This window comes from Belonocnema kinseyi, chromosome 5 (genome assembly GCF_010883055.1).
Source record: "Belonocnema kinseyi isolate 2016_QV_RU_SX_M_011 chromosome 5, B_treatae_v1, whole genome shotgun sequence".
NCBI lineage: Eukaryota > Metazoa > Arthropoda > Insecta > Hymenoptera > Cynipidae > Belonocnema > Belonocnema kinseyi.
In genome coordinates, this window is record NC_046661.1 from 142,707,516 (window position 1) to 142,724,019 (window position 16,504).

General features: G+C 34.7%; 1 long non-coding RNA gene across 1 annotated transcript; it reads left to right on the forward strand.

Annotated features, from left to right (window-relative positions):
- Positions 1 to 14,782: 14,782 nt before the first annotated feature.
- LOC117173198 lies at positions 14,783 to 15,891 on the forward strand. Its single transcript, XR_004467138.1, has 3 exons — positions 14,783 to 14,850; positions 15,102 to 15,233; positions 15,731 to 15,891. It is a non-coding gene; the product is annotated as an uncharacterized LOC117173198 (long non-coding RNA).
- The last annotated feature ends 613 nt before the right edge of the window (positions 15,892 to 16,504 follow it).

A 16,504-nucleotide genomic window follows, 5' to 3' on the forward strand; every position in this document is an offset into this window, starting at 1 on the left:
AATATGTAAAATAATGCGATATTTGTCAAAGAATAAAACCAAAAGTAAACAATCAGATGGGTTTGATGGGAAAGCGAATAATCGAAGAACCATGGAAAGTGGTAGCATCTGATATGATGAGTCCACTGCCAATGTCAAAATCGAAAAATCAATACATTTTATTTTTTGTTGATATGTTTAAAATATGGGTAGAAATAACTCCAGTAAAAAATAAATTATCGTTAACAATTGAAAAAGAATTTCATAATCGTATAAGTTCGAAATGGGGAACGCTTACAATATTATTCACAGATAACGGAAAAGAATATGTAAACAAATCAATAATTAATTTTACAAAAACATTTGGTATTAGACATTCGAAAACTCCTAAATATCGTACACACAAATCCAACGGAAATGTGTAATAGGTCAATTAAAATGGCGATTTAGACATATTTAGAAAAGGACCATAAGGCATGGGATGAAAATTTAGAAGATTTACAATTAGCTTCAAATACAAGTAAACATACTTCTACCGGATTTATACCACCTTTTTTAAATTTAGGTAAAGAACTCTAACCCATGCAAGCATTGAATAAAGATTCATAGGGAAAAAACGAAATAGAATTTCAAGGGTCAGAAAAATAGGCAGATAGATCTGGAAGAGTCTCGGTGGCCCATGCGGTGAACACTAGCCTAACAAGGGAGTTGTTCATCTCCGGAGAGTCGTGGGACCGGTACCTCTAGAGAAAAAGGTTTTCTCTAAGTACTTAAGGCTGTTGCTCTTGGTGGTTCGGAACCCACCTTAAACAGCAGGTCCCCCTTCCACCACCAAGTAAGTGTGTGAAGGGTGTGTAAAGGAATAGAGAAGGTGTAAGAAAAATGTAAACCCTTAGGGGACACATTAGAAGCTTCCACTACTAATTAAAAATTTAGAAACCGCAAATGAAACGCAATCTAGATATTACAATTTTAGACGTAGGCCCATAAGTTTTGAAATTGGCGAACAAGTGCTAAAAAACAATTAAACATTGTCCAATAAAGGGGAAGGAATAGCTCAGAAATTAAATAAAAATTTTGAAGGAGCATTTTTTATTAAAGCAAAGATTTCCCCAACAATTTAAGAGCGAACAACAAAAAAGGAAAAATCGGTAGGTAATTGGAACGTTAAAGAAATAAAAAAATTCAGTAGTGAAGAGTAAATTTTAATTCGAATTTTTCTTTGAGACGGCATGCATGATAATGATTTGATTTTTACGCCACTGACAAAGACACAAAAAAATGAAAATTTACAACTACGGATTCTATTACACACAGGTGTATGGGTATGCCAATAGGGAATCGACCTCCGATATACGAAACGCCGGAGGCAAAAATGATGAGGAGAGAATAAGAGGATAGGAAAAATAGAGAGGAGACGGAAGAGTGGATGAAAAAAGAGATCAATAAGATCCGTCAACGAAAATTGTTGGAGGAGAGAGTAAAGATGTTTGACGACTTTGGATCAAAAAAAGGAGATCCACGAATTCAGAAACTGGCAGAGGAAAAACGACTTTTTTATGAATTGCCAACAATAGAAGAAATAAGGAAGGGCAAAATTAAAAGATATACTAAAAAAAATCAAATCCAACAAGAGAAAGAAAGGGCAGAAAAAGAACTAGAAGAAATGAAAAGGCTACTAAAATATAGACAGGAAAGATATATAAAGGATGCAACAAGAACAAGAAGAGAAGAACAGTTAGAGAAAGAGAGAATAAGAAGAAAAGAAGAACAGGAGAAGAAAGTAAGAAGAAGGAAAGAATTAAAAAAAAGCTATGAAGAAAGCCGAGGAAAATAAAATGGAGCTACGACCGATTGGAGAAGAAAAAGAAGAGTCATCGACGGATTGAGACACGAACGTGTAAACTAAAAGAAAACTTAATTTACTTTTCCACATACACCACAGAAAAATTTATTTTTGTCCCTTCTCAAAAACAACAGAGATGATAGTTTTATTCTTTATATACATCACAGATATAAATAATTTTTGGAATTTAAGTTAATAATTTGATTGAATTTCGATATAAAGAAATAGCTTTTACAATAAAACAATTTCTTCTAATAAAAATAAATACGGATATAAGAGGCCAAGATTGATTTATAATTCAAAATAAAAGATTTTAATTATTTTCTAATTGTTTCAAAATTCCTGAATATCTCTTAAGCTCACGCAAATTTGAGAGCACATTTTTCAAAACAAAATAAATTTAAGGAAAAATGTACCACAAAATTGTGCAAGAGGGTTTGATACGAATTAATTTCTTCTTTTTTTTTAATTATAGAACATAGGAACATTGCCTGAACTTTCATTCTCTTGACACACTGCGAAATTCAGTTTACTTAAAAACTTCTCCAAATTGCCAGTTAGCCACCGAAAACAAATCGTGAAATCGGGGGGGGGGGGGGGGGGGGGGGGGGGGGGGGGGGGGGGCTCGGGCTAGTGCTCGTGCATTTTCGGCTCTACAGGAGGCTGGCCTACGCAACATGTAGCAGAGCCGCCTCACGAACACGCTACGTTTGAATGAGTCGCTCCCACATGGGTGAGTGGTGGGGGCCGAAAAATCCTACGTTCTGGAGACACTGGAGTAGAATCAAGAGGGCTACCCGTATGAGAAAACATCAGCATTTTGCAGCTCGGCGTCGTTCATAATGGGTACGGCACTCAATGTATTTTGGAGAGGTCACTAAGTCCTGGACCAGCGCTCCCTCGTGACGTGAACCTACACATTGCTGATGCCAAAAGTTTCACAACCCAATTTGTCTTCTCAAGAAGCCAAGTTTCCTACATTCACAGTCCCTAGTAACACTGCATATACGGAATATGCGGTGTTACTAGGGGTAGAAGGTTTCTAGTACCACACATTTCGTGGAATCCCCGAAAAGCTTACTGTTCTTCCGCCCCGTCCAACCAATTAGGGGGCTTCCATAAACCATGCGGCCCAATTTTTGCCACTTTTTGACCCCCTCCTCCCCCATGTGGTCCACTATGGCATTACAGTTGACCCCAACCCCACCCACCCCCCTAGGGTTCTACGTGGTTTCTTTCTAGTTCTCGTAAAACGAAAACAAAAAGTTATGAGTAGCAGCAACCACACGCGTGGTTGCAGCCAGAATTTTCTTGCCTTGGCTCGTTAACTAGTGTAAACAAACAAAAAGACTTTAGGAAGGGGCACGCGGGAGTGGAGAGAAGAGCCACTCGAATCAAGTCGGTTCGGTACGCAGGGAAAAAAGAAGTAAGCTATGCGTTTTTTTGTACACCTGAATATAAAACCACGTGGCCCGGACTAGTAACCCCCTCCCCCCATGTGGACCAGCGTGGCCTTTCGTGGCCCCCCTTCCCCTAAAGCGACCACGTGGTTTTTGGAAAACCCCTTAGTGCGACAAAAAATATGGCAGAATGCCGTACCTATGGTCGTTCAAGGTCCGACACAGATGGCCTTAGTTAAGTTATGAAACGGGTTGTGCGGTGCAGAGGGAGCCGTGGCCACATTCATTGCGGCCATACTGCTCAGTAGGATTGCAATGAGTTGAAAGAGCGGTAAACAAAGCTTTACAGTTAGATTTATTGCTTGGGCGATAATTCATTATAATAAAAAGAAGGTGTTTCGGTTTTGTTAACATTGCAGTTCACTTCTTCAAGGTTTAGCTGCACTTACTTCTCGGGCTCATTTCTACAAGTTAGCCCTGAAGAAGTGAACTGCAACGCTCACGAAACGTCGGCATGATTTGTAGTTTTGCATACGATTGAAACAGGAAATACAAAGTTTTTATTTTAAATCTTGACTTAGCCACCCGATTATATTTTAACAAGCCATATTTATTAAAATAATAAAATACTAGCGTATACCAGAGCCGCATATGCATGTACACGTGCACTAACACATGGATGCTGCTTGGTTTCTCTGCTCGACGGAGATGACGCTGAAACACGGGTCTAATTTTTCCTGCGTAGTTTACCTAGCCTGGTCGAGCCGTTAGAAGCTTAGAGCTTTCGTCCCTGGGGGGGGGGGGGGGGGGGGGGGGGTATAGAATGCTCACTTTTTACATCTGAGTTCAAGCTACCATCGAGGCCGGGGGTATGCCAGGACCCATTTTGTAATTATAAAAATGTGTGCCCAGCGGTGGTACGGCGAACTAACGGCGCGTCGATCTTCACTCGGTTAGTTTCAAATAGTTTAAAAGGCACTCCCATGGAAATTTATTCATAGCACATAGTGTTCATTTATTTTTTAAAGTTTTTTAAGTAAACTATGAATGAAAGTGAGTGGTAGTTACTGCAGAATCCCTAACTGCAACAATCAGTTCAAAGGAAAAAGTCAAAGAAGGAAAAAATCCATTTCTTTTCCGTTCCGCAAAATTGCGTTGAACAGTAGCAAAATGCAATTTTACGACACGAAAGCGATTTTTCGTGCAACGCTGAGCAAATCGTTTGCGAGGAACATTTTTTGGAGACAAAAATTATTTGGGAAAAACAGGTTTCAGCTCCTGATGGAAGCGTTATGACGGTAAATATTTCATTTTTTATAGGGAAATTTTGTAAACACAACATAACCCCTTCTCAAGCTTCATAGCTTGATTGTAATGTTTTAGAGTTTTAGATTTTTTGTGAATACATACAATAAAGGAACGTCAAAGTGAAAATGTGCTCTTTTTTGTATACTTAAATAAGTATAGTTTACAATTACAGGATACTAAAAACAACAAATTTTTATTTGAAAAATACCCAAGAAAAACTTTTGAGATTTTTAAATTCACAGGTGGTTTTAATTGTGTCATCATTTATCTCGTTCGATCCTGTTGATTTGCCAATTCTACTATGTTTGCAAATTGCGAAAAAAAACTTATAAAGAATAAAAATAAAAACCTTCGATATTTTTAAACTTATAGACAGTCATATTGTGCCATTATTTATGTGCCTCTTTTGATCATGTCCATTTTCATAAATATCAATTTATTGTAATAAAGTAAATAAAAATATGAAATGAAATATGTTTTTTACGTGGGAAATGAGTAGACACGCATTTTTTAAATTAGCAGAGCGCCATTTTTACATTTTCACAAGTATTTTAAATTTAAAAGGTACAATAAGTTTTTTTTTCAATTGTATTCTAAAAACCGCACCACTTGTACAATTTATGAGACAGAAAAGTCTTTGTTGTTTCAGTTTAGCCAGTTTTGGCAGTATTTTCAAATCCACAAAAAATGCTAAAGTTATTTTGGCTTTCAAAAAAGTCTTGAAAAGCCCACCTTTTTTGCTTGAAAAAAGTATACGTTTTTTATTTGTTTTTTTGGAAAAAAAATTGTTATTATTTTTTATAATAACAATAATTTTTGCGACAGAAAAACAAAAGAATACCAAGTTAAAAATGTATGCCAAGCAGACATATTCTTAACTACTGTTTATAAAACTTTCAAGCAAAAAGGTGGGGGGTTCGAGATAAACTTTATTTCTTATTTTCAAAACTCAAAAAAAATAACTATTTTTTATTATTTTTACATTTTTTGTGGATTTTAAAGGATAACAAAAAAATCGATAAACTGAAACAAGCAAAATCATTATATCTCGTAAATTGCAACAATGAAATGGTTCTTAATGTAAAATTTTCAAAAATTCCAAAACAAATCATTGTGCCTTTTAAATTTTAATATATTCGTAAAAAATTAAAAACATGTTATAATCAAGCTTATCCTCAACATGTCACCCACTGGCATACGTGATTTACAATGAATTAGGTCTATTGTGAATATAATTTCATTTTTTTAAATAATAATTATTATATTTATTAATTTTTTAGACACAACGTTACAAAGTACCCAGATTAAAAAAAGGCGTTGTCCCAACTCAATTTCCAACCTGTCCGAGTTATTTATCGATGTCTATTAAAAAAGCGCGCCGGGTATACTAGAGCGGAATTGGACGCCTGAACAAGCAATTAGAGATGATAATACGAAAAATATTAAAAAACAAAAAATCTCTATATTATTAATGAAAACTGATATTTTTTCGAATAACATTTCGAGTAATTTTCTCTTTGAAAACATATATAATAAAGAAAATAGTTACCACTATGGATGAGTTACAATTTTGTCCTGGATTTAGATTGAAATGTGAAGCAGAAAACGTGGAAACATCGTTTACCTATCTAGATAGAGATAAATTTTTAGACCTAATAAGTGCCCTCTTCACCTGCCTAAAGATTCTCTAAAAAAAGATGTGATCAATGCATAATTTCGAAACGAAATATGGACAGAAAAATTGTTCGCCTTCAACGGAAGTATGCAAATATACAATAATTTGTATTTAATTGCAAAAATAAACTGAATGATAAGATGAAAAAATTGAAAAAGGTTCAACAAAAGTTGAAAGCAGCTACTATGGCGAAAAAGAAGGCCATAACTAAAGGGAATTTCCTCAAAAATTGTCTTTAAGAGTGTAAAAAGAGAATTGCTGTTGTATGTTAAGAATCCTTAGCTGAAAAACTGAGTTTTTGCAAATTAGTAGATAATGAGCAATAAGCAATACAAGAAATTCTATTTGCAGCGAATAAAAAGATTACCAAAAATAGGAGATACTCAGAAAAGTGGATTTTATTAAGTATGCTTCTTCATATGCGTTCTCCTGTAACTTTTACCTTCATGAGAGTTAATGGGATTTTGCCGTTGCCGTCTATCAGGTTGATTCGTCGATAAATATTTTTAATTTTCTTTAATTCCTTATGATTTGCTGTTTTACTTTGATGGTTATTAAGAATTTTGTGTTGCAGATATCTAGCTTTAATTGACACTCCCTGTAGATTCGATCCTAGCTTCTTTGAAATGATGAAAGAATTTTTTCAGAAAATCTCAAAAACTGAAGAAGATCCTATTCTATGGAAACATTTTGAAATATTATTAGACCTGGACAAGAAAAGTTTAAATACCGAAATTGCTCTGATCTAACTCATTAGTATGTTTATAACTTAGCGAGCTACGTTAAAATGCGAGTTATTCTTGCCCTTCACGTTTCTTGATAATTAACATATATAATTAGACTTTTATAATTAGCTAATGATTTTCTGAAACTTTTTTTTGTGCCACTACTTTTAATTAGATTCTCAGTCACTCAACTGCCAGTGCTTTGCGGCACTATCAGAAAATTATACCTGATTTAAAAACCGGTATTTTTTACAGTTTGGGGAAACGAGAATTTGTCATCACTTGTATAAAAAAAAATTTCCAGGAAATGCAGCTGTTTTTGGAATGATTAGATGCGTGGGAGAGGAGAGTCTTACGAGGTAAACTCACAGAAAAGTACTTTCTAATAGAAAGTACAGCTCACGGCTTGCGAGAATGTAGATTGTAAGTTTGTTTCGACAAACTTCGAAATTTGTTAGAAATTTATAAAAAATAGTGTGCTTTGCAGTTCTTGCAATTCAAATGTACCGAGTGACGATTGCAGCGCCACTGTTTGCCCCTAACCGCCGCAGGCACAAAATCTCACCATAGCGTGGCATACCCCTGATCGAGATTAAGTTCCCTTATTTTCTCTGTCGACAGAAGGTGTTTTGAAGTGGACTAGTAGGTTCACTTTTTATATCTACCTCCGACTTCTTTCTAGAGATACTTTTATGTAAGCTCTTTTAATGAGTTTTAAAGGAATACGCAATTTCGGAAAATAAAAACATCTTTCTCATCTCTAAGAAGAGCATCTATTGGATAGTTTTGAAGGTTTACTTCGAGGATCTAATCTAAATGCCTCTCTTGAGAATAGAAAGAATAATGGTTTCTTTTTAAAAAAGTAAATTAAATGTGAAAGACTCCTATGGCTTCATCTCTCTTAAAGAGTATAGCCGATTATCTTTAGGACATTGACACTTGACATTGACATTCTGATCGTCGGCAAGAGATGTTTTTCTATCTTGCCTGAGGTCAGAATGTCGGAAAAGGTACCAAAACACCTGCCCAACCCTTTTACAACTTTCAAAACGATCAAAATTCTCTTATATTCATTTTACCCTTTGTAAGTTATGCGGAGTTTCGCCAGCGCTGTTTTAATAATGCTACTCTTCGTCAGCGATGTATTAGTCGTGCTAGGCTTCGTCATTGCTCGTCAAGTGGTGTTACTTTTCGTTAGCGTTAAGCGAGTTGTGTTACGCTTCGTCATCGGTCGCCAAGTGGTGTTACTTTTCGTCCGCGTTAGCGAATTGTGCTACGCTTCCTTACCACTCGGCGAGTTGTGGTTCTTTTCGTCAGCCATCGGCGATTACTGCTATTTTTCGCTAGGCTTCATGAACGGTGGTAATTTTCGTTAGCCGGATTGAGCGGTGTTAGACTTTGTAAATCTTTCTTAACGGTGCTAGTCTTCTTACTAACCATCGGTTTGTTGCGCGCGCATTAAAAATAATTTGGAATTGAGCGATTTTTATCATTAATATTATTTACTATTGAAAACCATTAATCAATTAGAAAATACGAATTTTTAGACGTTAAAACAGAGAACTTCGCGACTCATTTATAAATTAATAATACCTCTGAAACGCGAGGTTCACCATTAATAAGTATCGACAATATCGCTAATGTTACTCAAATAAAGAGCAACGTTTATTAATAATTTTACTACTCGTTCCATTAGTCTAAAAAATGTAATCACACTATACACATTGAAGTCTAAATTATTTAAATAAATAACCATATTTTGTAATACTTTAGTAGTACTACTTTGATTGCACCGAGAAATTGTCACGTTCGTTAATGCTCGGCCTTTTTGTAGATAGGATTATTTCTTTCGTAGACTTTTCGTTCCAATTTTGAAGAAATTTTGTATCTGCTCTCGGATACTGTATCGTTCTCTTTGATCCGCAAGGTTTTACTTGTCAGGGTGTCTTAAGTGAGACACTTTTAATCTGATCAGAATCTACCTCTGTTTTTGTTTTCTGGAGAGCTTCAAAGTAACAGAACGTGTCCCTAGTTCATAATTATTGGAAACGATGCTATTTCCATTGTGTTTCGTATCTGGAGCTTAATACCGTTTCGATAATTTTCTCTTTTCCTGAGTTTAACGCTTTAAAATGCAGTCATTCTTATTTGCTTGTTTGCAAATGAAATACATTCAAGTAATAATATAGAACGTCATTATTCTTTTTGTCAATTTGATTGCAGGATCTTCGCAATCAAGAACTGAAGTTTGCGGTAGTTTTTCGACGGCTTCATTAATGTCGATTATTTCTTTCAGGGTTCAATTCTTTTCTGCTATAATAACCTGGAGCGTTCCATTTTCGAGAATTGATATTAAATCAAACAATTTTATCTAAGGATGCTTTGAATATTCTTTGAGTTGATGAGAACGTATTCCTTTATCAATGATAGTATCTATTTCGTCGGTTTAAGATTCCCATTGATCATTGACATTACCAACATCTTTCAGATTGAGAACATCCAATACTCCTCCTCAAGGAGGTTAGTTGCAACCAAGCGATACATTTGAATAAAAATGATTGCATCAGGATGTTCGTTGAACCCACAGTAATCCCTCACTAACCCAAAGACCCCTGCAATAATTATACAAGTTGCAAATACAGAAAAAAAGTGTCATTTATTTTCACCATAAACATTTATAGTAATTTTAATATTAAATTGATTATTAAAAAATAATATACCTCCAAGCTATCGTGATTAAGTCTGGCAATCATCAGATAGGAAAACTGTTACTCTAGCGTCGCTCTCAATTAAAGTAATCCATCGCAATTTGGATCTAGGAAAAAATCGCATTTTCTGGTTTTCGCTCGTTCCTCCCATTTGTCAAGGTAATTAATGAAATTGTCTATAATCTGTTAATAGAAAATCCTTAATTATTAATTGGAATTCTGCAGTTCAAAGCGGTAATTGAAAATTTCACTCTTCGATAAACATTAATTGACGGTTGACAATCTGTAAGACCTAACCATTTAGCTTTAAAGAATTCCATGCCATGCGTGAATTCAACGAACTGTAATTCAGAAAAAATTAATCTTAGCGTTGCAATGAAGACCTCAAAATGAATAATTATATTTGACAATTTCTTACTTGGGATTCCAAAGCTACGATCATTTTTTATGCATGTGAGTTGCTTACAATTAGGTACATTTTTCCTTCCTACTAGGCAATAATAATAATAAGTAGCAATAAGTCTGGATGAGTACAGAAATTTCTCATAATTTATCAGATGCGGAAAGTCGAAAATGAACGATAATCATTTGCTGGGGTTTACTATATGAAAAACACTGACATTTTTTCATGGCAACACTAAAAGTTATCCACATATTGCGATTCCACGAGGCCACGTCCGTTGTGACAGCACCCACTTCCAATCCTGCTCTTTCTACTAACGTGACGGATTCGGTAACCAGTTGGTGCAGCACAGCTCAACTGTGCTAAATTTACTTTAGAAACATCCTAAGACTTGAACACATTTGTCTTTAATAGGATGAAACATTATGACAAGGTCAGTAAAGCCCTTCATTTTTAATTTATTTCGATTAAATGCCAAACCATTAGTGAGCTTCATTTCGTCTCTTAATAGAATTCCTGAAATGGGTCAACATTTTAAGTGAGTATTGAAAAATTAGGAATTTAAATATTATGCCGTCGAGTATATAACTTGCCACGCTTCTGAGTATAATGCATATGATATTTTTCTTCTTCATTACTTTGAATAGACTTTCTTGAAATCCGTAACATCAACCGCTTTCCTTTAATATATTTATTTAAAGTAATAACGGGTGGTAAAACAAGTATATTTTGCTTTCTTGAATACTCACAAGTTTTTTTTTTTTTGCTTTCGATATGCAAAGAACTTTCTTCCCACCAGTTCGAGGGAACCAGATCTGGAGATTAGTGCAGATGTGGAACATTTTGGAACCCTAACTCCAGCAATTTCGCGGCCACAACTTCGAAGGAGTTGTTTGCGTTGTCGTGATGGAACAGGAGTTTATTGCGGGATAATCGTGTACTTTTTGCTTGTTGCTCAGTTTTCTAGCAATCAAATACCGACACATAGTATACACCCTTAATAGCCTTAGCCTTTTCCGAATACTAGATGAAGATTATTTCTTACGAATCGCAAAAGATAGTGACCAAAACTTTCCGGACTGAATTAACAGTCTTCGCCTTCTTTTGTGTAGATTCCTCTTTGGCAACCGATTGTATGTACTGTTCCTTGGTCTGAGACGTATAGTAGTATATCCACGTTTTATCGATAGTATCGAAACAACGCCTAAACTCCTGTGTATTCAGCTAAAACACGTACAACCCATGCTTCGAATACGTCACACATTTTCGTTTTTGAACAACTGTGAGCAATCGCGGCACCCATCTTGAGGGTATCTTTCTCATGCCTAAATGTTGATGCACACTTCATTTGAAGCGGCAGCCCGTTTCATTATTCTATCATTCATCACCGTATCGTGTACTTTATCAATCACTTACAAAATAGCGGCCTGAACAGGGTGTCGACGGTCCAGAACGCTCATCGTCCCTTGTGCTCAAATTCCTTCAATTTAGACTATTGAGGCCATATGCCTTTCATTAAGTAATGTTTGATCAATACCCGAAATTCTATTTTCTTCATTTTTTGAAAATACTCCTACTTCCTCGATCCAAACGAACGCCAAATACAAAGTAATATACAGATCTGGCTGGAATTTAGTGTGCGTATCTCCAAGAGATCTATCCAGAAGCTTCCAAAATTAACAGAGACAGGTTCCAGCGAAAAATTTCGAATGTCGGCAACTACCAGCAACAGGTGGAACTCTTGTTGGTTGTTTGTTTTTCAAATTATTATGAGAACTAAAATAAACAAAAAAGACAAACAACGTTGATCTCTACAAAAGTGGAAGTGAATGTGAAAAATTACACAATAGCCCCCCCCCTCCCCCAGAAAGGATCTCTAATGCCTCAAGCCGCATTCGATCTAGTAGGAATAGCCGGCCGTTAATGTGTGTGCGTAAGATGACACAAGGAATGAGGGCAAGCGAACGAAAGAGAAATCAGGAAACGAGAAGTGCTGCCAATTGTTTAGTAATTGCCACAGTCTTAAACTGCCATTATTCCAGGGCCACTTTTCAAGCACGGCCCGGCTTTTCAAGGTCGACGGTTTCAAATCTTCACGTGTATTTTAAGATATGTTTTATTCCCGAATTATTATTTCATCGCAACGTCTAAATTTCGATAATAATTGTTATCAGTAGTGAGACAATGAATAGTACAATAAACAAATAAAAGCGTAATCGCTATCTTATCAGTTACAGCTCGAGAGTGACTTCAAAAAGTAGTTCTCTTTTCAGAAAAATGAACGTTTTTGCTTGTACCTTACTTTTTACTTTTACAATATTCTGTAATTCTGTTCGTAAGTTACATATATTATAATACTAATTAATCATATATTAAAACATTTAATATGCAGATATCGATTGTATGTAAAATTAGCATTTGACTGTGAAACAGTTTAAATATTTTGGAACATATTTAAACAAAAAATTTGGTTTACTTGTACATGGAAAATTTAAAATTGAATTGATCAGAACATTTCTTATTAAAAATTTGAGTCCATGCTGTAATGAATATTTGCAAACAAATATCACTTATGACGTAAATCCTTTACCATTCAAACCCCTTTCCTGTGAACCTCATGTTACAACTCTCTATTAGAGCTTATTAAACTGAAACTTTTTTCCACAATCTTGCCCTAACATTTCACATTAAATCCTTAAATTTACTGATAAGTTTGAGATATTACATTCAGGATAGAAATTGTTAAGATTTTTACTGCAACATTTGCTAACATGTGGTACAAAAATGTAGGCGTTTTTCTTGCTTCGATTGGAAGACTGTGGGTCCTCGCGCTTGATAATATATTTATCTCGCGCTTCGTGCACGATACTATTTATTTACCTCGCTCTGTGCGCTCGGTCTTTGCATTTCCCCTACACTTTTGTCGTTTTTTTATAATTTCAATTTATTTATTGTCAATGTTATTTTTTACGATTAAAAAAAAACTACGCATTTTATAAAAAAAAGGAATCATAATAAATTTGCAGATCTTTTTTGGGTGCATAATTCTTATACATCCATCTTTTGTCGTATTCCGCATAGTCTAACCGCAAAAGGGAACTTTCTATTTTTCATTATTTATTGTGCAATAATAATTTGAAATTTTCATTTTTCAGAAAAATATCATAGGTGGTTACGATAATCTTGTAGTGTATTTAAAATGCAACGTTTTATCTCCTTTCAGTTTTTTTTCATATAATGCCTTATTTCGCTTAAAATATTGATTTTCGTTTGTTTTTTGGTATGGGGTAGATGCTATAACTCTGGTAATTTTTTTATCAAAAAAGTTCATTAAAAGAAATTGTTTGACTGTTTGTGTACTACGAATAACTGAAAAGAGAAGTTTTCAATCGTAAACAAAATTTTCAAAATGCATTAACTTTTTGAATTTTTATCACAAATGCCTGGCTAATGAACTTAACCTTTAGTTCAAAATACTAAAAAAGTGTACCAAAGGTTAGTTCAATCTGTCAATACTTTCGAAAGTTATCGTGCTCACAGATATACATGCATACATAAAGGCACACATAGAGACATACCGAGACGGACACATTAATAAAAACCTGTTTTTCGATTTCAGGGGATCTTAAAATGTGGACAGTTAGCAAAAACGGGATGGGGGGGGGGGCAATTTTACATAAATCTAATACCTTCTCTGATGACAATGTAAAAATACTGAATCCATCGTGACGTATCTTCAAAGCCAGAACACCATACTAATGACTTGGGACCAAAAACTTTGGGGTTTGTTGAAAAAATTCGTTAATAAAAAATTCCTATATTTTTTCTTACAGAAACAAGCCCACAACCATCAGGTCGCAATGAGGGAAATCGATTTCACCTGCTTAGTAGGGTACGCCAAAACGTCAACGGATTAAATTCTGAAGAATTCGCTTTAGTTGATACCTATACTGGTATTGAGCACCCACTTACTCCACAAGAAAGACGGACACTTCATTTGTACGGCCAAGGTCCAGATTCGAATAGTTATTCTTAGCTTCTTAAATAAAAGGAGGAATGCGACCTTTAAACGTCACAAAAAAATCTGCCTCTGAATTAGCCTCTGGATTTTTTTTATGGAATACTATTTAAATGTTTATTTTAAGTTCAATTCCTAGAGACAGCACCTGTTAATAATAACCAACCTTGCTCAAATTCTTAGTATATATAATTTTTTGATCCAATCAAAATTTGTTGTGATACAGAAAATAAATTCAAATTTTAATTTCTTTAACTAATATAAGTAGACCCAAAATTTAGCATAATTCAGTTCCTCAGGTAATGACTTTTTAAATCTTTAAATTAGTCACTGACAATATTTTTCTTATACGATTAGCTCGATTACCCGTACGATATGAACAACTAACGCCACGTGAGCAATCGGAGCCAAATCAAGAACCAACGACAAGTGAAGAAGGGTCATTCCAATTTACGGACGGTGATTACATATACCGTGGTCAATTTCCTGTTGCAAAAGTCGCAGGTGGAGCGATTTATGATCATCCAATTGTAAACGGTAATTTAGAAACTAAAATCTAATCGTATATGCATGCATAACCTTCTTTTCATGACCGTTTACTGATATTAAAAATGGTCGATTCCACATCGTGCGTCAAAGCTGAGAGGAAAATAAAAAATGAGCTATGAGAAAAATCTCCAACAATGATTAGCAAAATGATCTCCATGGTTACCAAAACATGTTGCCCTCCACTTTTACTATACTAGTTCCATCAAGCGGCAGTGAGGTTATATTTGATTCTGTAAACGGTATGCTGAGTCAGGTTTTGCATTGTGATCTGTAAAAAAATATTATTCGATACAAGAGACATCACGGGCAGGTTCTCTCTGCCCATGTGAAGGCGCAGTACTCATAAACTTTCGGCTCATCTGCGCCTCGCCTTCGCTGAGCTGGGCCGTCACCCTCGCAATGAGAAAACAGCCTATTTGGTCTCTAACATCGAAAGACACTATTTTACCTTTAAAATGAAATAATGCTTGTATTTTGCTTACGGGATCAGGTCAACAAAAGAGAGCCGAACATAAAGCAGGTGATAAGTTGATCCACAGTGGACGTGTTATTGCAGAGTATGATGGCTCAATGTGGCACAAATATAATCAGCAATGATGACACAAACTTCCTCGTCCAACGGGTAATCTAGAAACTAATGTACAATATGAAGCAAGTATATTATAGAATTTATTAATTTTCCTAAAGTTAATTGGTGAAGCTCTTTTGAACCTTGAAACATAAATACAAATTAAATAATATTCTTAAAATATCAATGGCAAATCTTTAGCCACCCAGTCTGCTTTGACGTTGATGATACTGCTATTTCAATTGGCGTTATTTTTTCCGCATTTTCAAAGTCACCAAAATTCTAGTGAAAATAGTACTAATACACGGTTTATCGTTTTTTAAATGTAGTGTTACTCAAATCTAAACTTTTTATGTATAAAGTCACACTTGTCAATATTACAATTTTTCAATTATAAAGATGTAATGTTTTGGACACATATAAAATATTTGGAGTGCAGTGGTAAAAATTCACAATATATATTTTGCGCCACTTGATCAGATTAACCTATTTTGTAGTTTTAGAATATATATTTTTGAGTGAATAAAATAACAATCTTAATTTTTTTACAGAATTAAGAGAAAAACAAGGAAAAATACGTGACACCAACTGGAATAATGCTACTTTAGCCTCTCCCAAAATATTGAAATAATGACGATCAAATGCACACGCAAAATATTATGTACCATTCTAACTTTTGAGGGAAATAAAAAACTAAGTCACAAATATATAATTAGTTAATTTACTCTAAAACAAAGCAATTGTAATTGCTGTAAATGATAATAAAAAATCTTTATTATCAATAAATATAAAAAATTATCATTTTTGAACATTCAACATTTTTCTTCTCTGTAGAGGCACTTCTTTAAATGTCAAGAATAATGTTAATACTAAGAAAAATGGCCATTTGGCAACAAATAGTAAATTTATACAAATTATACTCTCTTAATCTGAACCCAAGTGACGAATAAATATTACGTGAGTACTGAGTAAACATAAAAAATCTTTACCCGAGGAATGGAAATTTCAGCGAAGATAAGAATACGAGACTCATCACGTGCGTTAATTTCTTATCGTATAATCTTTTGGATAAATTAATATTGAAACTACATAAAAGAAGGAAAAAAATAAATATTTCATTTTCAAAATCTTTTTCCATAAGTTGCCATCAAATAGAACTACTATTTACCGAAGTTTGAGTTCGATCCAAAAAATGCCCCATATATATACAGTCTGTCAAGTTCAAGCGTGGGTGGCTTTACTCGCAGTCGGTAAGGTGTATCGACATAATTTTGGTGTCAAAATATTAAGAAGAGCTCCCTCTTTCATGCTTTTTGATTTAACAT